Genomic DNA, 25,153 nt, shown 5'->3' on the forward strand with positions numbered 1-25,153 from the left:
GCTTCAAGAAAGGTCAATTTTCCTACACCAAAGTTCACCAAGCACGTTGTTGTCAAACACTGCGATTTATAACTGGCATCGCTAAAGCGAGTACAACATGGCTTAAGCGAGGGAGTCATGCTGTCCTATTTTCCTGCACCACAATTTCAATTCCCCACCACGCTCTTTGATCCAACCTACACCAGAAACAACTAAGAGGCATGGGCCAAGATTGCCTGCAGCACTAAATTGCCTAGAAAGGCTTCCACCGAAAGGAACAACCAGCTACAACACCACGGCCAATTCTGCACCAAATGGAAAGGAAAAATTGCTTCATTCCTAGCAATAATTTCGTCCAGCTAAGTGTAAGTCGTGTGCATCACTCCAACATCCACCTTGCTCCCCTTCAAAACACACTTTCTACACTAAAGGCACCGAGTGAGGTAGTTGCAGCAGTTTGAATCTGCCAATGCTAACAATTTCCAAATCCATCGCTTGAAGCAACACCTAGTGTACAACTTTGCAAGTTGAACACGCACCTTCGAGACAAGCGAGCTGCCTAACACCTCTTACTGCCACCAATGAAAAGAAAAGTTGTTGTAACGTGGGGTTGCTGCACCCAATTCCAATACGCATTGCTGATGCAATTCATGTAGAAACAAACTAAGTGAATCAATTAAGTGGACCATTCAGCTTTGGAATAGGGCTGGAAATACTCTTCAAAGTTGATGTTGTTTTTTGCATGGCTTAAGCGAGGGAGACATGAATGTAGTTGCAGCCAATTAAAGGTGTTGATGCTTTCGAATAAACTCCACCAAATCCAACACTTGTTTCTGGCCTAAACTCCACCGCTTCAAGCACAAGTCCTCCACCTACAATTACACTTGCGTCACACCTCTCTAACGTGATATTATTGGACCCTTTGCTACCAAAAGGAATTGGAACTCCCTGCTACCACCGCTTAGATTAGGTGTAGCTCTTTACCACAACGGTCGTCTATTAAGCACCCAAAAGAAGAAAGCTAGCAGCTGTTTAGAGCATCTTTCAATTAATTGCACAAAATTGCACCGAAAACTACAGACATGGACCAGGATGGTTGCTTGAAGAATTAGTCTTGGTGTTGTAGCTGTGAAAAGATTAATTGATTGGCGTCAGTCACTGTAGACTAAAGGATGATTCAATTGTTGCTACACGTGTGGCCAAAGTACTTGGGGCAGCCAACTTCGAAGGATATAATTGAGATAACTGCAAAAGTCTGAACCGAATGAGGCTCTAGCAATATCAATATCATGCTGCCGCTTCCACACCAAAAGACAAGTACCTTCAATTTCAATTTTCCACCAATGATCTACACTCAACTAAGCCAAATGAATCAATTTCTCTATGCAGCAAACTGAACAATTCAAACTTGCACTTTATCTTGGGCACTACTAAGCAAAAAGAGAGTATTAGATTTGCACCGAGAAGCCAAACACAACGTGGTAATCCAAATTCACTGCACCACATCAAAATTTTCTTTGGAAACCAGAATGCCTCTCTCCACTTGGCCAACCTCTTGAGCTAACACCTCAACCTTAGCCAATCTTTAGTGCGCTTGTCACAAGTAACTTCAATTTCACAATTTATCTTCACTGAATCAATTTCACAAACACTTGGTATGCATCGCTAACTCTACTTAATTCAAATGCAGCCAAAACAATCCCAACCTCGAAACCGGTATGTGCAAACAGAAGGATTCGAACTAGAGAATCCAATTTTCAGAAAATGGTTGAATGGGTGTAAGCAGAAAACGAAGAACAATGGTTTTCCAAACCACTCGTACGTAAATGACCACGCCATCATCTCTTCACTTCAGCTCATGCCATATGAAAAAAAAAACAATGATTGCGATTTAGCAATGTTGCTTCATAGATAGCACAAAAAGAAAGTGCACAAAGGATGAACGAGAACAACTACGGTAGAACCCAAAACGCGAAGAAATTGAGAACGACAATCCGAAACGAATTCAAAAGAGAAACAACCGAGCTCTGATTACCATATGATGAAGGACCGTCTCGGATTTAGGGTGAAAAATGTCTCAAATGAATTTGGGTCCGAACCCTAAAACGAAAAGGGGGAAATGGAGGACGTCGATTGAGGATTTTTGCGGAATAGGAGGAAATCACGCCACTTGGAGGAGGTTCCAAGATAAGTGAGGAAGATTCAAAAATAAGGATCGGTGGTTCTAAGGAAAACCTTGAGACTTGAGAGAAAACTCAAATTTTCATATAACTCAAATTTGAATACAAATGTGTCTCACATGGGCTTATATACTATAGGCCGAAACACCAAAACGCCCAACACAACTAAAGGTCTGATAAAGCCCAAACAAAAACATTAAAAAAAATTATAAAAGAGTTCCTATTCTACGATCTGAAGCTAATCCAAGATCTCTTTGAAGGTCTTGGGCATGATTCCATCAATTGCTCTGAAATCCTTGTGACGATCCCGAACTACGCCTCCATCAACACGCATCCACACTACACAAGCAATTACTTTGACCATGGACCCAAGATATATGATGCTTCCACGAACCTATCTGCTCGTGGTCCTACCTCTACAAACTTCTCCGCTCGTAGTCCAACTCTACAAACCTTCCCACCCGTAGTCTAACACACAAGATCCACCAACTACGAACCTCTCCGCTCGCAACATCTCTCAAGTGTGAGCACGGAACATATGAACCTCCCAGCTCGTATCTCCACCCGAGAGTATCAGGATATGAACCTCCTAGCTCATATCATCACGTGTTCACCACCAGCCATGAACCTCCCCGCTTGTGACCCAAGCATCTTTTGGTCCAAGTCCCACAGTACAGCATACAAAACGCAAGCCACACGAACACATTACACTCTGCGCTCTCGCTGGCATTGTGTAAGCGCCGCTAGGCTACGTTCCAGCGCAGACCACCTAGTAGAGCCTTCTCGTCGCCAGGCGCCAAACACAAGCATGGACTTCCCTAGTACTCCTATCGCCTAGCGGTCATACCTGTGCCGCCAATCGCTATACCAGTAACATGCCAGCTATTGGTTTAGCACTCTACCACGGGGTTTCAGCACTCCCCAACAGTTCAAGCATACATACAAGTTATAAATTTAATTGTATATAAATTACCTATACTTGCATGGATGTAATTTCAGCCAACATAACACTTCACTTCCTCAACAATCATATCACTAATCCAATTATAGTCCTTATAAATGAATTACAATGCACACATCCATTTACCAGTATTTCAGACTTAACATATTCATTTTTACCATACACTTAATCTTTTCCAACATGCAAGTTACTACCACTATATTTCTGCATGCATCACTAATACACATAACCGTAGTAACTAAAACAGTCACATCATCACATTCCAATCAAATAAACCTTTACTTTTTTCATGCAATTGATAGCAATCATCACACCTGCGCATATATAATTAGAGGTCTTACTTATACACACTCCCTTCATATCGCATTTGTCATTTTCCTAGTGTACGCATATCATCACCTGATGACCCCAAATCACGCCAATTCACAGAATCAACTCAGAACATCCATTGTCCTGATGTGTCGCCTGGCGGCAGTTCACGCACCGCCAAGCAGTGCATATAGAATCTGGGTTCTTGCCTAGATTTCTTCACCTGCGCGAACCTCAACCCCACAATTCCTCCCATTTTTTTTCAGATTAGTAACACATTTATATAATTACATGCCATTAGGAGAGTTCATGTTGGTTCCAATACCATTAATATCATGAAAACAACACATAAATTATCAAATCTCATATCATGTTCATTCATCCCCCAATCCCAAAATGAACCCTAATTTCCCAATCATAAAAGATTCATAGAATTATAGCGAAGACATTACTGGCAAACATTTTCAACCTATGAATAACGTATGCTCAAATCAAATATAAAGCAACAACCTTCTAACAACTTAAGTACATAATTCTATGCACCAATGCAAATTAATATAGCACTTCATACCTCCTATGCAGTAATTTAATTTATATTGATACATATGCATTCACCCATAAACCAATTCTCAACATGTGACTAACCCAAAGGAACATTCAAATTCATAGAGACTTACAACACAACCCAATCATGCTTCCAACTCATGCCACATTAGTAGTTACTTGAAATTATCAAGAGTTTATTCATGCCTTATCTCTTGTTGATGTGAGACTTCAATAAAATACAAAATCAAAACTTAAAGAGAAAAAAAAAGCAATGGAAATGAGTAAAAATAATTAGAGGAAAATATCAAACTTAATGTCTTGACCCACAAACTTATTATCTTGGAAAATAAAAATGATATCATAATCCTTTTATGGATTTATTCATAATCGTTTGATGTCAAATCTCATTTGTATAATTATTGAATTGTTTCATTAATGATAGATATTAAGTTAAAGTGTTTAGATATTAGAGTGCATATAAGCATGAAAAAAAATAATAATGTAAAATAATGTTTCTAGATACAAAATATTAGTGGATATTTATAATCTTATTTATAATATAAGTTATATATAGTTATTTATAATGTTACTTCATATTCCTTAATTATAATATAATTTCTTTAAATTTGTTTATTTTACCGTCATTTTCATTTGTTATAAGATACTAATAACTATGAGATGTTGAATATACAAAATATTAGTGGAGATGTTTAATTTATAGTTTGCTTTTCTCTCAAGAGATTAATGTTACTTCATATTCCTTATTTACAATTAGGGATATGTTACTTCATATTCCTTATTTACAATTAGGGATGGCAACGGGGCGGGGCGAGCACGAGTTTCGCTATCCCATACTTATTTCCGCAAAAAAAATTCATCCTCATCTCCAAATCCAACGGGTATCAAACTTTTGTCTCATCCCCATTTCCACCAGATAACAAGTATAATCTCGTACACATACACATACCCATTTTCTTACTACTTCAATATTATTTTTTATAAAATAATAAAAAATTATGGTAAAGGAAACATAATATTATTAAATATTCAATATTAGAAGGATGATTGTTTCTTCGATATCAACTACTTTAAAATAAATTATAATTGTTTACAAGTTAGATTATAATACCAAATGAAATTTCATGAGAACCAAAACAATTATTAAATTTACAAATATTAATGAAACATAGTTGATAAAATTTAAAAATATTTTTTAAAAAATATAAAAGGAAAACAAATATTCAAATTAAAATATATTTTAAATATTTGTTTACTTCAATCTTTTAAATTCTAATAAATCTCTTTTTTATACACTAATAAAAGTTATAATATATCATTTGATCTAAATGATACATAGATTAAATAATAATCATAATAAAAGTTTAAAATAAATTATAATTGTTTACATTTTAGATTATAATACCAAATAAAATTTCATGAGGACCAACACATTTATTAAATTTGCAAATATTAATGAAACCTAGTTGACAAAAATTTAAAAATATTTTTTAAAAAATATAAAAATAAAACAAATATTAAAATTAAAATATATTTTATAGGAAATACTTGTGAATTTTATAATTTTCTAGCAAATAATTACTCACGAACGAATTATCTGCCCATTAAAATTTTTAGAAAAAATAAAAGAAAAAAGTCTTTTCTTACAAATTTTTTTAATAAATTTACAAAAAAAATTATCATATGATAATTTTTAGTACTATGATATTTTAAATATTAGAAAACTTTGCAAGACATTATATGGGAGGTCATAATTATGATATTAAAAATGAGACATTTTCTATTATATTCAAAATAGTGACGTTACCTTATTTTTTTCACTCAAATGATATCAAATGTACTAGTAATTTTGTCATTAAATTTCAATAATATAATTAAAAAACCTCTAGATATCATAGAAGTAAGTTACTAAAAAAACCTCTTATGAAATATTTTCTTGGAATAAAAACTTGAGTAATAATGTGGTAAACTAATTAATTACTTTAAGATAAAATATATTTATATTGATTAAGTGAATTTTATGAATAATACTCATATTATTATATTGACATTAAAAAAAATCTTGATTAAGGATAAATTTTACTAATAAAAAATAATTATTCATTATACTAATCAATTTATAAACTAAAAATTAATGGTAACTAAAATAGTTTCAAAAATTATAATTGATTACCAAATTGATAACTAAGATAGTGACTATTATAAATTGATTTATAGATTAATCAATGATATTAACTGCATAGATTTTGACTACCAAACAAATTGGTCTTTAAGTTATCTCTAATTAAAAAATTAATTTTTAAATTCATCTCTAAACTTTTTTTATCATAAAATTCGCCATTATTCGAGATAATCAAATAACAATATCGGACTTATGTAATTTTATTTTTAATGTAATAAGAATAACTGAGTTACTAATTTTCTTAGTTCTCTTTTCTGGCATGAAACTGTGGCAAACATTGTATTCATTAGTGGTCATAATTATGATATTAAAATTGTTACATTACCTTATAAAAGTGTGTCAAACATTGTATTCATTAGTGGTCAAACACAACTTATAAAACTTTAAATATTTATTATATCTAGAATACGGTTTGTGATCTTTTAATTTTAAAGAACTAAAATAAGCATTCTAAAATAAAATAAAAATAGAAACAATTACTTTCAAACTAAAGGAGACTAGATTGAAATTTGATCAAATTTTAGAAAATGAAAAATATATTTAAAAATATTGAAAATAATTTTTTTATCATAAAATATATTGACAGTGAATACTGTTCCCTAATTTCAAAGATTAAAAGATATAATTAATTTAAAACACAACAAAATGTTCTAAATTCAAGTAACAAAAAACAGGTTAAAACCTCAATTTATATATGATGAATATAATATTTTAAAATTTTTATTAATTACATTATTGATATTATTTACAGAGTTGATTATTAAGAAGTTACAAATACATACATACTTTAAGAAATTAAAATTATTATTTTATTATTAATATTTAGTCAGTATATTATTATAATATTACTATGTATAAGTAAAAAAAAATTGTAAAAAAAATTAAACATTAATTAATTATTTTATTTTATTTTTTTATCTTTTTTAAGGAATAACCGATTCAAAAAGTTGTATAAATGCAAATTTAAGTATGGGAACTTCATTATGCATTCCATAATTTCTTTCTGTACCTTCATAAATATGAAAATTCTTATTCAAAAAATGACTTCTGAACAAAACTTTCAAATTATACATTTTAAAAATAAAAAAAATGACTTTCAAATTTTATAATTTGAAATTTTTTTATTTCAAGTTTATATAACTTTGTAGTCATTTTTGTTTTCTGAATTATATAATATGAAAGTAATTTTTCATATAAAAAACAGTTTTTAGGTTATAAAAATTATAAACCACTTCTAAATTACACAAGGTCATTGTAGAGGACCCTAAAAGCTTTTATTATAACGGTGATGTATGATATGTTGACCTTCTCTAAATGAAGAAAGTACGAGGGATAAAAAATGTAAGACATGAAGAAGTAGAAGGAGATGATGATGATCCGGCTGCAACAACATAGAAGGAAATGTTAGAGAATAACAAAATTTCGCCCTTTGAATTTAGTGTTCTGGACTTCAGGCCCAAATCAAGCAAAAGGCTTGGACTTGGGATGTTCCTTTTATGAAAAAGAGTTAAAACATTATAAATGGCAAAAGCATGTAAAAGCTAAAATGTATAATAATTAAAAAAAAGGAAAAAATTTATGTTGAGAGTGGGATTTGAACCCACGCCCTTTCGGACCAGAACCTTAATCTGGCGCCTTAGACCAACTCGGCCATCTCAACTGATGTTTAATTTAATTTATAGTTTGTGTAATATTCTATAATATACATATTTTCTTTCCAAAAGAATTCTGAATAAACAAATATCTACATTTCATGGTTGGAAAAAGAACAACTATATTTATACTAAAAGGCACGTACCGAATTAATTTTTGAACCAAAACTATAATTTTAGTGGTTTTTCACGTTCAGCACAAAATGTTTTAAAATAATGTCTTAGCCTTTTGGAGTCAAAACTAAGTTTATTATACTGTATGAGAAAATTCATGTTATTTTAATGAACTTATTTGACATGGGGTCAATAGTTGTTAACAAATTTTTATATAGGTGAGCAAAATAATTGCAACCGACCAAATTTTCAATATTCGAAAAATTTATTACATCAAGGATTGTTTTGGATTAGATAATGGGTTAGATTAAATGAATAAAGTAAATTAAAATGAATAGTAGCATTTGTCGGACACGAAAAATAGATTATGATTTTATAAGAATCCGACTAATCCAAAATAATATTTAATGTTTATTTTGCATGTATAAAAAGAAAATATAAAGGTCGACAACAAAATTCTTAATATAAATTGCGTATACATCCTTGGATTGCAAACTAGAATATTTTTGATTATTTTTTTTTTCTCTCTTTTTTGTTTTGTTTATTATACATAGTATGTTAGTATACACCCATTAACCCATAATCCAAATTTTGTTGAATCTGATTAATCCGAGAAATCAAATGATCAATAAAATGATAGTTTTTAATTGTACTAGATTTGTTAGATTGGGTCTAAATCCGACCTAATCCGACAATTGCTCAAGCTTAATATTCGTACGAAAGGACACATAAGTTTTATTATAATAATTTAATATTCAAAACTAAAAATAAATTTATGGTATTTAAAAAATTGATTGACTTTTTATAATATATTTTTATTTATAATAATAATAATAATAACGATTAAAATAATGAATAATAAAAAATAACTAAAAAAGTGTATATATATTAATCTAAATTATCGTTAAATATTATTTTTTATAATAATTTGCTATCATGTAATGTGTTGAGTTTGAATAAGATTCAATAATAAATTACACGTGAAATAACAATTATACATCAATTATAATAAATAATTTAATATTTTCCAAACAATTTCAATAGTTAAAAACAACATACAAAATCATAAAAATTATTGTAATAAGTGGTAACTTCTTAGTTTCGCTTGAACTTACATTGTATGTTTGAGATTAAAAGGAATTATAGATAACTTGTGAAGATTTATGAAGTTCATTAACTTGCAGGTTACAAAAAGGTCCCTCATTCAGAAGTTCACACTTGACAACTTAGTGAATTTATAACTCCCCATCGTTGAAGAACGAGTCTTAACAAGGTCTGAACTCGAGACGTTAGGTTTGTTGCAATGCTTTGATACGTTTATTATTAATTTAGTTAAGTTCTAGGTAAACCATGAAGAATTTAATGGAAATAAGGAATTGAATGCACTCCATCCTCACTTGTTGGATTGCAAACTAAAATATCTTCGATTATTTTTTCTTCTCTCTCCTTCGTTTTGTTCATTATACATAACCTCTGCTAGTATCAACCCATTAACCTGTAATCCGAAAAAAAAATTGAATCCGATTAATCCAAGAAATCAAATGGTCAGGTAATTGTAAAATGATAGTTTTGAATTGTACTAGATTTGTTAGATTGGGTCTGAATCTGACCATTGCTCAGGCTTAATCTTAATACAGAAGGACACATAAGTTTTATTATAACATAATTTAATATTCAAAACTAAAAATAAATTTATGATATTTAAAAAATTAATTGACTTTTTATATTATATTTTTAATTATAGCTAGTCTTAGACAAGTCTGTATGCATGGGTCGTGATGTTTTTGTTTTTTGAATTAGTTAATTTATAGTTTTTATTAATTAGAAAAAAAACATTAGTATCTTAGTGTCAAAAAAATGCATTGATATATATTTTACAATAACAATATAGTTTTTTGTAACAAATTAATTAAAAACAAATAATATTATTTTAATATTGATTTCTTTATGTTAAAAGTAATGTGTTATAGAACGTACAACATAATGAATTATACTAATAATAATCATATATGTTATTTGGCTACTATGCAACAAGATATGACAAAATTGATACAACACGACGTTGATGTTAAATTTTTTAAATAGAAGCAAATGTAGATATAAATAGTTTAAAACACTAAGAAATATCAAAAAGGCATTGGTCATATGAAATCGAGTAAAAATGAAATGCGTATACATGGTTATTGTTAAACTAAAATGTATGCATATTGTTGTAATGCTCTAATACCATTATGATCACTTTAGTTAAGTTCTAGGTAAACCACGAAGAATTTAATGAAAATAAGGAGTTGAATTGCACTCCGAATTTATTATAGAAAGACAATGTATGAATACAACATGCATAAATGTAATACCTTCAGCACCTCAAGTGCTTATTACAATATAAGGAAACCATCCATCAGTTATAACTAACTAACTACCCAAAAACCCCTGAAACATGAAACATTTATAACAATCCCCCCATAACTAAATCCTTGTATCCAAGGATTGAAGGATGGGAACCATTTCTTCAAATTAGAGTAATACTCCCAACTCGCCTCCTCCAATAAACGATGCTTCCACCTAACCAACACTTTTGTAAGCGGTAAACCTCTTTGGAGAACTGTCATCTATCCATTATTGCTTATTGTTCTTTTGTTGAGAACACATCTTCTAACTTATAAGGAAATTTTGTCAACACCATTGCACTTCCCACATGCTTTTTCCGTTGGGATACAACAAGGAGATTTAATTTATAAGCCACAACTCTAATACGATTTATAACTTGGAAAGGACGAAAGGCTATATATATTTTCCCATAGGAGTGCAACTTCACATAAACCCCAATCACCCTCCTTGTATTGCTTATCACTTCGTTTTTGATCAACCATTTGCTTTACCCTTTCTTGGAATCGTTTTAAATAAAAGTTAATTACCTTTAACACGTCTCGTTTTTTGCTAAACTTTGACCCACCAACTCCAATTTTAAATAGGGGCTGGTTGTCCATACACTATCTCAAATGGAGTAGCTTGGAAAGTTGTATGATAGGTGGTGTTGTACCACTACTCAGTGTAACATTCCTACTGGAAATTACTTGGTTAAAATAAATCAATATATAAATAATAATAAAGAAGTTCAATGTTGCACTTCACTACTCCCAAAACGTGGGAAAAATTTATTACAATAATAAAAGTACCAAAACTTTAAGGAAATTAAATAGAACTTTTATTACAATTTTCCAAAATCTGACAAGACTATGAAAACCCTACAAATTTCCCTAAATAATGATCCCCATAACAGCCCTCTCTCCGTCTCAGGGGTTAGAAGCATCACCTGTATCATCAACTGCTCCTGTGTAAAGAATTACACGATCATCGCCAAACACAAACAGAAAGGGTGAGCTCAACAAAATATGAGAAACATAACAGTTAAATAATACAATTACACATAATTATATTCTCATAGTTAAATCCTAATCACATACTTAATACCCCCAAGGCTTTTAACCTCTAATTTTACAACAAAGTTAGTCATGGACTCAAGATTCATGATGCTCACACGAACCTGCCCGCTCGTGGTTCTGCCTCTACGAACCTCCCTGCTCGTAGTCCTACTCTACGGACCTACCCGTCTGTAGTCCAACACATGTGATCCACTAGCTACGTACCTCCCCGCACGCAGTATCTCTTAATTGTGAGCACGGAACATACGAACCTACCTCGCTCGTATCCCCACAGGAGAGTATTTAAGTATGAACCTCCCCGCTCATACTATCACATGTCAACCACCATCCATGAACCTCCCCGCTCATGGCACAACATCTCCCGACCCACGTTTTCATCAATGTGTACAAACAACACACACAAACTGCGCTAAACTCGCTTGGGCTAGAAGCCTTAGCTTAAACGACCAGGCCTGTCTCGCTAAGGCTAAGCATTCTCGCCTGAGCGAGCATGCTACAATGGCTCATATATGAAGTCTCGCTTAGGCGAGCCTGTCTCGCTTGGGCGAGCCCTCCCTTCGCCTAACTTCAACACCCTCGCCTAGGCAACGAGTTAAGCAATGCATAAAACCAAACTCGAGTTCTCGCTTAGACGAGAACCTCTCGCCTAAGCGAGATGCACCAAATCAAGTCTCACAACTCTCGATTTCTCGCTGAGGCGAGATGCACTCGCCTGAGCAAGATAACCTATCGCTCAAAACTCTGAGCCTTCGCCTGAGCGAGCTGTTCGTACACAAATAAACTCACGTTTATGTTTTTCTAGCCTAGGCGAGCCAGGCTCGCCTGGACGAGAAAACCAGACATTTTCACTGTTACGCACACAGAACACAACTCCAAACCTCAATACAATACCAAAACACAATTTGTTCATTACCAAATCACCCAATGATATATTATTTACGAGTCATTCTCCAGAACATGTTATAAACCACCAATTAGACCCTCAAACATAAAACGAGACCATACCCAATCATGCATTGCAAAAACCTTATCTTATTCATACACCATTTAAGGGGTTAATCATACAGTGTACAAAAAGACCACAAAATCCCAATCCCCAACACATAGAGCACGAAATTTCAGGGGCACACAAGCATCAAATTATGCAATTCATTCGTGAAAACTAACAATCAAAACATAGAGCTCCCCTAACCTGTGAATCTTTGCTTCAAAAGGTTGCCTAACCTTGGCTTTGTGATACCTAAGAACTCTCCCTTTGTGCTCCCTCAACCACCACAGCTTTACTCTCAATCCCAATTCACTTTCCCACTCAAAATTCGTGCTATCTTCTCACTCTAGGTTTCAGACTTCTAAAACCCTTCAAATTGCCTAATTTCCCCCCTTTTATATGGCTCCTAATTGTGGTAAAAAAAATAAAACAAAAAATGATCCTATTTAATGTTTATTACTACCTTTCATAGGCCATTATGGGTTGTTTCTCCCAACTCCCTTGGCTGACCATTGTCTCTAAGCTTTCCCATCCTTTCACATTCAAACCACAAGTACTTTAACAAAAACAAAGAGATTAATTTGTTCTCAACAAGGGTTGAACCTACAACCACCAATTACCAAGTCAAATGCACAACCAATTCAATCAATTCACATTTGTGATAATTCCTAAAATTTTAGGATTATATTATCACTTCTAGCATTCAAATATATTACCCAAATAATGCATAAATTAAAGTAACACACAAAGGCATACATAGGACTCGAACCCAAGTCCTCTCACACATATAAAGTACTCTCAACCACTTGAGCTAATACTTTTCCACGTCACAACACCAACATTAAATGCCATAAAGGCTTCACTACCCGCATTTACTAAATAATTATTTATTTAATTGTTCAATTTTCCTGGGTCTTACACTCAGCTAGTGAAAACCACTTCGACCACATGTGGGGGAAATCTAAGCACACGCATCTCACATACGTTTCCAAACACCAATCATGATTTCAGTTTAGCCATCCATCAATAGAAAAATGTATCCTGAGGTGCTCTTTTGTTCAACTAAATCACCATAATCGGAGTTCCCGATTAGTTCTAATTATGAGTTTTGTTCTCCAAACGGAAATAACACTCCAAAGTCAGTTGTCCGTTGAATGTACCGCATTATCCTCTTGGCGACTAACATATGACATATCTTTAGATTCCTCATGAATCTACTTGTTAATCCAACTCCAAATGATAGGTCTGGTCTATTGTTTCAAAGATATCGTAGGGAACCAATGATTTGCTTGAACACCTTTTCATCCACAACTTCACAATTTTTATTGGATTACTCACTCCATTATACGATACCATGTTGAATTTCTTCAATATTTCTCCAACATATTTATTTTGGTGTATCACCAAACCTGCAAAGGTGCGTGTAAATTCCATACCTAGTAAGTAGCTTAACTCTCCCAAATCTATCATTTCAAACTCAGCTGCCATGGTCTTCTTAAACTTTACAATCTCCTTATAATTAGATCTGATTACCAGTAAGTCATCAACGTATAAACATATGATGAGCAAGTTTCCTCCTATGCCCTTCTTTCACATATACCCCATGCTCAACTGTGCACTTTATGAAGTTGAGTTAAAGTAAGAAAGAGTCAATCCTTCTATTCCAAGCTATTGGGGCTTGTTTTAGTCCATACAAGGCTTTATTTAGCTTGTAGACGAGTTCCTCCTTTCCTTTCACAATGAAGCCAAGTGGCTGTTGCGAATAAACTTCTTCTTCTAATGGTCCATGGAGAAACGCTGATTTCACATCCAATTGTGATATGGACCAGTTCTTTGCATAAGCAATTGCTACTACTAGTCTTATGGTTTCCAATCGAGCCACATGTGCAAACACCTCTAGGAAATCAAGACCTTGCTTTTGGAGGAACCCTTTTGCCACAAGTCTGGCCTTGTGCCTTGAAATTGAACAATCAGGATTCAGCTTGCGCTTGAATATCCACTTTACCCTAATTTCACGTTTTCTTGCTGAAAGTTCAACTAGATTCCACATTACATTCTTCTCAATGGATCTAAGCTCCTCTATCATTGGCTCTTTCCAAACTTGTTGCTTTAAGGACTCATTTTCATCAATAGGATCTGCTACAACCATTAATGCCATATGAACCAAATCTCCTTAATTACCAACCTGAATATCCGAGTGCATCTCAAATTTAGAGAATCTGCTTGGTACAACTCCCTCCCTTTGTGGCCTTTGAGTCACAACATTTTGTGGTGCATCAGCATTCTCTATACTCATCTCGAATTCATAAGAATGGAACTATCAACAATTCTTCAATTTAGATTGGTCTGCATATGTTTCCAGTCCCAACTCTCATGCTCTAAAACTTGAACATCTCTACTCAATAACACCTTCTCTTTGATTGGATCAAAGAACTTGTATGCTCTCGTAGCATGATAGCCAACGAACACCATTGGTTCACTTTTATCTTGGAGTTTTGTTCTTTTCTGATCAGGTACATGCTGAAAGGCTAATGATTAGGGATGTCAAAAAAATTCGTACCTGCGGGTATCTACGGATAAAACTCGCAATGGGTAGAAAATGGATATTAAAAATGGATACCCGCTATCCACGGATACGAGTATTTTTGATACCCGCTTGTTAACGGGGCGGGTACGGGTATTATAGTATCCGCACCCATGGATACCCGTACCCACTAAACTTACACCCCTTGACATTCTTCTTTTTTCTTTCTTTGAAATTAAGCATGTACATCAAACCTTATATAGACAATGACGTTTATGGTATGCTTGTTGTCAAATGATGAAATCAAAACAAGAATACTTAACACGCGGCAATTGAGGTTTATTATTTGTTTATTTTGTTTATTTTTCAGGAATCAATCGGAGAAAGTGGGTTTGTTGATCAAAGCACTAATTAAAGAATTTCCATTGTCTTGAATGTCATTCTATACTTACTTTTACAATTATTTGGACTTGTATTAACTTGAGTTTATTTGAACTTTATTTAAAATTTATGACAATGATGTATTTTATTTTATTTATGATTAAATATTTGTTTTTTAAATAATTTTGCAAATACCTGCGGGTACCCGTGGATATCTGCAGATATGAAAAAAATAGGTGGGTACCCACATAATGGATACCCGACAAATATGGATACAGTACGAGACAAATATTTATCCAGCGGGTAGGGTATGGGGGAGCTACTACTCGTACCCTACCCGTCCCGTTGACATCCCTACTAATGATCCAAATACCTTGAAGTGACCAATTGTTGGTTTCTCTCCTGACCAGATTTCAAGAGGCACCTTTCCTACAAGCTTCTTTGTGGGATATCTATTCAAGATGTAAACTGATGCAGATACTGTTTCAACCTATAATTTATGTGGTAAGCCTTTCTCTTTTATCATACTCATAGCCATGTTCAAGATGGTTCTATTCCTCCTTTTTACCAAATCATTATGTTGAGGGATGTATGACGTTGTCTCATGCATGATGCCCTATTTATGATAGTATTCTTCAAATTCATTGGAAGTATATTCCCCTCCTCCATTTGTTCTCAACACTTTCAACAACTTACCACTCTCCCTTTCTACATGTGCTTTGAACTTGAGGAATGTCTCAAATGCATCACTCTTCTGTTTTACAATATGCAACCATATCATTCTACTAAATTCATCAACAAAGGTAATAAAATACCTATTTCCAACAATTGAAGGGACTTCAAATGGACCACATATGTTAGATGAAACAACTTCTAAACATTCGCTTGATCTTATATTCAGATGTGAATGAAATGGATTTCTGGGTTGTTTTCCAACCAAACAAATTTCACACACTTTTCCAGGCAATGCAGTAGGGGGAATTCCAGATACCATGTGTTTAGAGCCTAGTTGTTGTAAGCTCTTGAAATTTATATCTTGAATGTCACAACCAGCTTTCCTCATTATTTTCCACTATTGCTAAACATCTCACATCTACAGCTTCCAAGTTGACTTGAAAGGTTTTGTTCTTGGACAATTTGCTTCTCAAGATCAACTTCTTGTTAGCATCAAACACTTCAATATGATCATAGTGACCCACCACAACGGTAAAACCCTTTTGCACCAATTGGCCGATGTTGAGTAAGTTGCACTTCATCTCAAGTACAAACAAAACACTAATGATTACTGCCTTCGAACCATTCTGCCTCACTATCACAACATCTCCAATCTCTTCCACTTTCAATGTGCTATTCTTTGCAAACTTCACTTTACTCTTCTTCTCACCATTAAAGTTTGTTAGCCACTCTCTATGACAGGTCATGTGGTTTGAACACCCTAAATCAAGATACCATGATTCAAACTAAGAGTTCTCTACAAATGTTGTTACCATCAATGTCACCACTTCAAAATCGAATTCTTCTTGCACCATGTGTACTTCTTTATCTCGATGTTTCTTCTACTTGCCTTTATTAGCATAATACTCGTTGGCATAATGTCCCATCTTGTGGAAGTTGAATCATTCTACCTTTCTTTTGTCATACCCTTTCTTCTCATGATTCTTCCAAGATCCACCCTTTTTGTCAGAATCTTCAGGCTTATCAGAGTCGTGCTCATCTTTGTGATTCTTCCACGCATTCTATGCTTGTTTCCCTTTCAACTTGCCTTGCTTCTTTCTTTCATCATTCTTGAGATGATGTGCCTTCAAAGATTGCTTAGAATTCTTGATCGGGCTTCTGTCCACTAACCTCATTTCATGCGCTTCAAGGGAGCTTTGCAATTTTCTTCAACTTTCATTGCTGCTAAATCATACGATTCCTTTATTGCCACTGCAATATAATCGAATTTCCCTGGTAAGGAGCGCATGATTTTCTCTACAATCATCAGCTATGTGATGGTTTCTCCGCAACCCTTCATTTGGTTTGTAATTGTGAGTACTTTGGTGAAATACTCACAAATTCGATCACTCTCCTCCATTTTTAGTAATTCATACTACTTCCTCAACGTCTGAAGCCTCACTTTCTTAATCTTTTCACCACCTGCGTGACACTGGATCAACATACCCCATGCTTCTTTGGTTGTTTTGGCATGTTGAATCTTCTCAAAGTGCACATCATTGACGCATTGGTGGAGTAGAAACAAGGCCTTATTGTCTTTCTTCTTGGTTGTTGCTTTCTGGGCATGTGTGGTTCCTAGTTTAGCAACGCTCCCGTTTTCTACAATGTCACTCACTTCTTGATATCTAAACAACACCTTCATTTGTGTGTTCCAACAGTTCCAATTCTTTTAATGGGTAGGCTCATTGACGAAACATGAATACCACTCCCGGTCATCTTTCATGCTTCTTGATTCAAGAACTTCCACAATATTCTTGTTCTTTCTCAGATTTTGTCCTCTCTTCTTTTAACGCATCAATTCTCACAAGCACCTTTGCTGCAAGAATACTTCTTTCTGTCTCAACCAATCTACTCCTTCCACGCACCGAGAAGCCTCTAAGATGCTAACACTTACGTGTCAACAAAATGCACCTTATGATGTGATTATAGAAACACTCTGACCCTGGTCTTAGAAAAAAAACTTGACTTCTGGATACCACTTCTGTTGGAACCTTTTAGAAAAAGTTTAAAAGTGAGTTTAAGCACAAAAGTGATATGCATATATTATTGAATAGCAAGAGGACAAGTGTATATAAAAGAATACAAGTGTTCTGTTTTAACAGCAACACATTATCTAACAGAACAACAACACGTAAAAAAGTCTTGACTTAAAACAACAAAACTAACAAGTTAAAGCATGAACTGGACAAATTTACTTAACCTGTCCACCACCACAAAAATCACTTGTTTCCCTTTTGAATTGGGCAATCCTTCAATGAAATTTGTGGCAATGTGCTGCCATATCTAATCAGGGATGGGTAAGGGTTGTAGCAATCCTGGAGATGCCAAATGATTGTACATACATTGTTTGCATTTAGTGCATTCTTGGAGAAACTTTTAACATCCTTTGAATTCTATCCAATAAACCCTAACTTTAATTTTGAAAGTAGCACCCACCCTCGAATGTCCTACAATGGGTGAATTGTGCACCCAATGCAACAACTTTGTTCATAGTCTTGAGTTATTACCCATCACCAATTTTCCCTTTCCTTCGTAATTCCTCCCGTTGCCACCCATAGTGTTTGTGGGAAGTTGGATCATTTTACAAATCTTGAATTAACTTTTCAATATTCACATCATTTGTCTAGGATACTTGAATTCTCTCCAACCACCCAACTCATGCTTGATGTGTCACGAGATTAATATATCATGCCTAGACAAAGCATCGACAACCACATTTTCATGTCCCTTGATATACTCTACCTTAAAATCAAACTGCATGAACTTGGCCAACAACTTTTTCTACAATTCTTTCGTCAACCTTTGATCAAGTAAGTATTTCAGGGTGCAATGATCAGTCTTCATATTGAAGTGTTTATTGAGCAAATAATGATGCCACTATTGGACAATAAAGAATAACTATTAATTCATTGGCATATGTTGATATTCTTTGTTGTTTGATATTAAGTGTTCACTTATATAGGCAATAAGATATTGATTTTGCATGAGCATACCTTCTAGTCCTTCCCCTGACGTGTCCACCTCAACCATCAATTCTTTGTTCAAATCGAGAAGTGCAAAAACAAGGGTACGTCATTAGGATCCACTCTAACTTTATTGTAGCTAACTCTAAGATCTATTTTAGTAAAAATAACTGACCCATGGAGCTTATCTAACAAATCCTCTACCAACGGAATAAGAAACTTGATTTTGAGAGTATTCCTATTGAATTCTCTATAATTCACACAAAGTTGCCAAGAAGCATCCTTTTTACCCACCATTACAATTGGGCTTGCAAAGCGACTGTAACTTTTCTAAATGACTCCAACCTTCAAATATTCTTCAACCAACTTGTTAATCACATCCTTTTGGCTCCTCAAATACTTATATGGTCTCTTGTTAACAAAGTTAGTCCCTTGCACCAATTGAGATCTATGATCATGGTTGCCTAAGAAAGGAGGTAGTTAGGTTGGTTCTTGATAATATCTTCATACTTACTGATGGAGGAGTTGATCAATAGGATTAGGGACCACAACTTGAGGGGCATGAGTCGTAAGGGATTGAAGCAAACCCCCTTCATCCTGACCAAATTGTATTAGAGAAATATGGACACCATTGCTCAATGCCTTACTCATATGTTGGTTCTTGACTATCTTCATGTTTTATCTTAACATATGCTTATTTCCTTGAAACTTGAATTCCATCACTAATTTATCAAAATTACAAACAATATATCCTAATGTCACCAACCCCTCAATACCCAAAACTAGCTCACAACAACCTAAAGGAATTAGAAAAATGTCAAAGGTAAATGTGGTTTGTTGAATTTTCCACTTAAACTCTTTAACCATTGCAGCTACCTCCAATCTTGAACCATGCGCCACCACCACTTGTATCGAGGATTGAGGTGTTATAGGACACCCCAAATGAAGTGCCACATTAACGTCCAATAAATTGTGAGTGGACCCACTATCAACAAGATGTGTAACGATTTCTTTTGTAGATAACCAGTGACCCTCGTCATTCTAAAATTAGAAACACCCATTAAAGCATTAACTAATACTTGAGGTGTTTCTTGATCATTCTTACTTCAAGAACCTTCATCTCCTTCACGTGGACCATCCTCTAATTTCACTTCCTTGTCTGTCAAGCTCTGATATTGAGAATAAGGTCGATGAGTGCATATTTTTGTCTTCATTTAATCTCTAATAATGGAATTTTACTTGATTTTCATGCTTAAAGGATTAATTTCATTAGAATTTCTGATAATTAGGTTATTTGAGCCTGTGTGATAAAAATGCCTTAAAAATTGATTTTTAGTTGCATAAATTATTCTTGGATATTCTAATATTTGTTGATGAGGCTGAAGTTAAATTTGACTTTTTAAAATTGGGAAATTAAATTGTTCAAAGTTACAAATTAAGGCCAAGATTAATAAATTCTGGAAGTACGTGTACAAAGAGCTAAATGCACCCCTAGTTTCTATTTTACACACTAATTTTTCTAGTAGACCACCCAAAAACCTATTATGCATCCTTATTTTCTACTAAGTTTCACCTCTCCTACAACTCACAAATTCTAACCAACCATATGATACCACATCGTAGAAACCCTAAACATATATCTAGGCCAATCAAATTGTGCCACACCACTAATATTCTTCCACTCAAACCCTAGGCAAATTGCAAAGACAATTCTCGTGAAAGTGCGAAACAGTCACCAACAAAACCTTGATGCCGACGATGATCCAAAACACCATTACAGCGTCGTGAACCACCATTGTAGCCCTCGCCAAAGATGAAGCTTCCTTGTGCACACAAAGACACGCTAACAGATCTTTGATCCCTAAAACATGATGAAGCCACCACATATCAACCTCCACATGAAGTGAACCATGAGTGCAAATCTGGACATGAAACTTGCACCACCACGAGCTCTAGCGCCTAAAACGTAGCAAACCACACACTATGAGAACGAGACAAACATCGCGTCATTGAACCCATTTGCGGCATTGCTTCCCTCACGTTCACCACGCAACGGAAAACCTTAAGGGAGAAGAGGGATTTGCCACATTGCAATCCTTTATTGGACAATTAAAAAGTCAAATAGGTCAAAGTTTGGTCAAATGGTCAAACAAGAAGGGGTTAAAGTTCAATTATTGATATATTTGGATTTATTTGCAAATTTAGACTACAAGATTGCAAAGGGCTGATTTGAAAAGTTAATGCAAATATTAGTTGGTGATATTTTATCATGTATCTTTAAATAATTTATTTATTTAATTATATAAAAAATTATCAACCAACTATATTTGTCAAATAGTTTTAAAACTAGATATATCTCTCCAAATATTTTTAGATATTCATAACAACTATATAGATAAATGATATTTATGATTGATTTAAAGATATTTGAGAGATTTTAGCAACAAAAAAGCCCAATTCAAATCCTATATAAAGAGACCAAGGGGAAGAAATAGTTATAGAGTGTTAAGCTTCAAGCGTTGGTTCCACTGTAATCTTATTATGGATTTTGAGGTTAGAATGCAATAATTGGTTTTTTTATTTGATTATTATTGTGATTTATATTTTTCTATGCCTTTTATATCTGAATCAAGTAAAAGTAATGATTTTTACATTGTAGCAAGTTAGCACGATGTTAAATCTAAATAACATATTAATCATATGAGTTCAAGGGTTTTGTAATTTTAATTGAGGATGTACTTTGATTAAATTTAGAAACTTTCATGTGGCTGAATGAGTTTTTGCCAATGATTGAAAATGTACTTTGATTAGATGTGAAAACCTTAACTAGAATTTATCAAGAATGTACTTTGGTTAATTACATTTTTGCTTGATATTAGAGGGAAAAGAATAGACATGATTAGGCATTGTAACATTTAATTGAGAATGTACTTTGGTTAAAGTTACTATGCTTAATCCACAAAGTTCTTACTTTTAAATGAGAATGTACTTTGATTAATAGTGAGAACGTCAACAAATTAATTGAGAATTTACATTGATCAATTCGAAAATCTACAACAATAATTAATTGAGCAATAATCTTTAGTTAACCTATGATGGATCTATTTTGAAAACAACAGTGTAATCAATTTATTTTCTTTATCATTATTTTTTATATCTTTTTATCTCTATCTTCTTCTATTTTTTTTTCAGATATTATTTAACTAACCCATTTTGTAAAGTTTTTATAAGAACTAATTTGTCAAAAATCAATTCCGTGTTTGTTAGGAGACGACTTAGGATTGACTTTATCCGTACTAATTTTTTGGCTACTTTCTTAATGTCAACACTCAATTTCGTCCGGGTGAATAAATTTATTTTCAAAATAAAAATAAATAAATAAATAATAAAATAATAAAATGTGAAACAAAATTTTCTTCAAAGATTTTCCAAACTTTAATTTTAGGAAAAAAAAAAGAGAATAAAAAGAGAGATCGAAAAAAGAGAAAAAAGAAAAAAAAAGGAAGAGCCTATTTTGTTATCACACTTCTCTTCCTGAGCCCAACAACTCAACATATCTTCTACCACCTTTGTTCTGATAGAGAAAATAGTGATATGATTCTAATAATTAAAAGTAATATCTCTCCATATAATTAGAATTAATATTACTGATCTTGATTAATTTTGTGCTCTGATTTGCTTTGATTTGATCCCCATAATGTGCTGCTATCATGACCAATTCTTTCCTTATATTGTTCATTACGATTAAGGCCATGATTGCATTGAGATTGCAATATGTGAATATAAATACGTAGTCTCTCATATGAAAAAGGACCGGAAAAAAATTCTCTACACTTCTCTAATTCTTTCCCATCACCACTCCCACACACACACCTCCTTTCTTATCTCTCTTTAAAAAAAACATATTGAAGGAAGGAGGTAAAAAAAAAGAAGAAAACACTCTCTACACTCTCTCTTCCTCTCATTACCACCCACATAGACACCTCTCATCTTTATCTCTATTGGAAAAACAAATACAAAAATATAAGAAACGGAAGCAAAAAAAAAAAAAGAAAAGAGAAAAGGTGAAGAGATATTGAAAATTTTGTAAGGTACGTCACTCTCAATTCTTTCATCTTTTGATTTAGTTTTTTTCAATTTTCATTCTTTTTTTTAATCATAAAAAATATTTTTTCCCCTTTCTTTATTGTCTGCCCCTTTCTTTATTGTCTGCCGGACCGCTCGCATCGCATGACATCCAATTTAGACTTTTGTTTTTTCTAAAAATATATACAGATGTTCAACTACTAATACACAACAAGGTTAGTCATGGACTTAGGATTCCTGATGCTCACACGAACATGCTCGCTCATGGTCCTACCTCTACGAACCTTCCCACTCGTAGTCCTACTCTACGGACCTACCCGCCCGTAGTCCAACACATGTGATTCACAAGCTGCGTACCTCCCCGCACGCAGCATCTCTCAACTGTGAGCACGGAACATACGAACCTACCTCGCTCGTATCGCCACAGGAGAGTAATCGAGTATGAACCTCCCCGCTCATACCATCACATGTTATCCACCATCCATGAACCTACCCGCTCATGGCACAGCATCTCCTGATCCATGTTTCATCAAAGTATACCAACAATACACATAGATTGCACTAAACTTGCTTGGGCTAGAAGCCTTAGCTTAAGCGACCAGGCTTGTCTCGCTCAACCTAAGATTCCTCGCCTGAGCTAGCGTGCAAACAGGTTTCTCGTGCGAAGGCTCGCTTAGGCGAGCTCATCTCGCCTGGGCGAGATCCCACTTCGTTCAACACAACAACACTCGCCTAGGCGGCGAAACACTAGAACACACAAGCATCAAACCTGAGTTCTCGCTTGGGCGAGTACCTCTCGCCTGAGCGAGGTACTTTGTCGCTCAAAACCTGTGCTCCTCGCCTGAGCGAGAACCTCGAGCCCAACTTCATGTTTTCACGAATCCTCGCCTAGGCGAGCAGCTCTCGCCTGGGCGAGATGTGCAGATGCAACCCCAAATCTCCTCTCTGCTATTCTCGCCTAGGCGAGCCTAGTTAGCTCGGGCGAGAATAGAGGACATATTCGCTGTCACACACGCAGAGAACCAAACCAATTTCCAAAATTTACACTCCATCATGCTAAGTAATTCATCACAGTTTGCAAGGTCAAAATCACGAATTATACAACAATTTGATCCCCAATCAAGCGAAAATGAATCAAATCCCTGATCAGTATTACACAACCCCAACATTTACATACACTCACATAAGGGCTTAATTACATTACACAAACACCATCCAATACCCCAACTTACAGCACAATGATCAACAATTTCACATGGCACATTTACACAAATCAGTACACATTATAGAATACACCAAATTTCTACACAAACGAATAAACACATGGAAAAGAGCTCCCCTAACCTGGAAATCCTTGCTTCTAATGGTTGCTCAGCGTTGGCTTTGTGGTACCCAAAACCTCTTCTTTTCTCTCCCAAATTAAAATTGCAGTTTTACTCACAATTCTCAACTCACCTTTTTCTCCCAAGCTCGTGCCCTTTCTGCTAGGGTTTTCAATGCCCTTTAACATGCAACCCACAATGATATTTAGCAAAAATAAAAGGATTAATTTCGTTTTAAACAGAATTTAAACACACACCCCTGAAATTCCAAGATTAAAGCATAACCAATTCAACCAAGTCATGTTCGTGTTAATTCCTCAAATTCTATAATTATGTTATCTCTAACATAATCCTACATATTAAAATTAATATAACTCAAAGAACACACAATTAGCATACATAGGACTCGAACCCAAGTCCTCTCACACGATTAAAGTACTCTCAACCATTTGAGCTAGTACTTTTCCATGTTACAACAATTAGCATTAAATGCCATAAAGGCTTCTACTACCCACATTTATTAAATAATTATTACTTTAATTACTTAAATTTCTCGGGTCTTACATTCCCCCCACTTTTAAAGATTTTCGCCCTTGAAAATTGCACTTACTAGGAAACAAGTGTGGGTAAGACTGCCTCATGCTATCCTCCATCTCCTAAGTCATCTCTTGAGTCATTGCGTGCTAGAGGACCTTCACTGTCTTTATTTCCTTTCCTCACAGCTTTTCACTTGCGAGTCAAGGATCCGTACCGGCCCAGCGTTCACCGTCAAGTCTTCCCTGATCTGAATA

At 34.2% G+C, this 25,153-nt stretch overlaps 1 non-coding gene across 1 annotated transcript; it reads right to left on the reverse strand.

The window, feature by feature from the left end:
* Positions 1-7,754: 7,754 nt before the first annotated feature.
* On the reverse strand, positions 7,755-7,835 carry TRNAL-AAG (transfer RNA leucine (anticodon AAG)). The gene has a single exon. It is a non-coding gene; the product is annotated as a tRNA-Leu (tRNA).
* Between the last annotated feature and the right edge of the window lie 17,318 nt (positions 7,836-25,153).

The sequence above is a fragment of the Vigna unguiculata genome, chromosome 9 (assembly GCF_037176805.1).
Source record: "Vigna unguiculata cultivar grain cowpea cultivar isolate G323 ecotype 2 chromosome 9, ASM3717680v1, whole genome shotgun sequence".
NCBI classification, from domain to species: domain Eukaryota; kingdom Viridiplantae; phylum Streptophyta; class Magnoliopsida; order Fabales; family Fabaceae; genus Vigna; species Vigna unguiculata.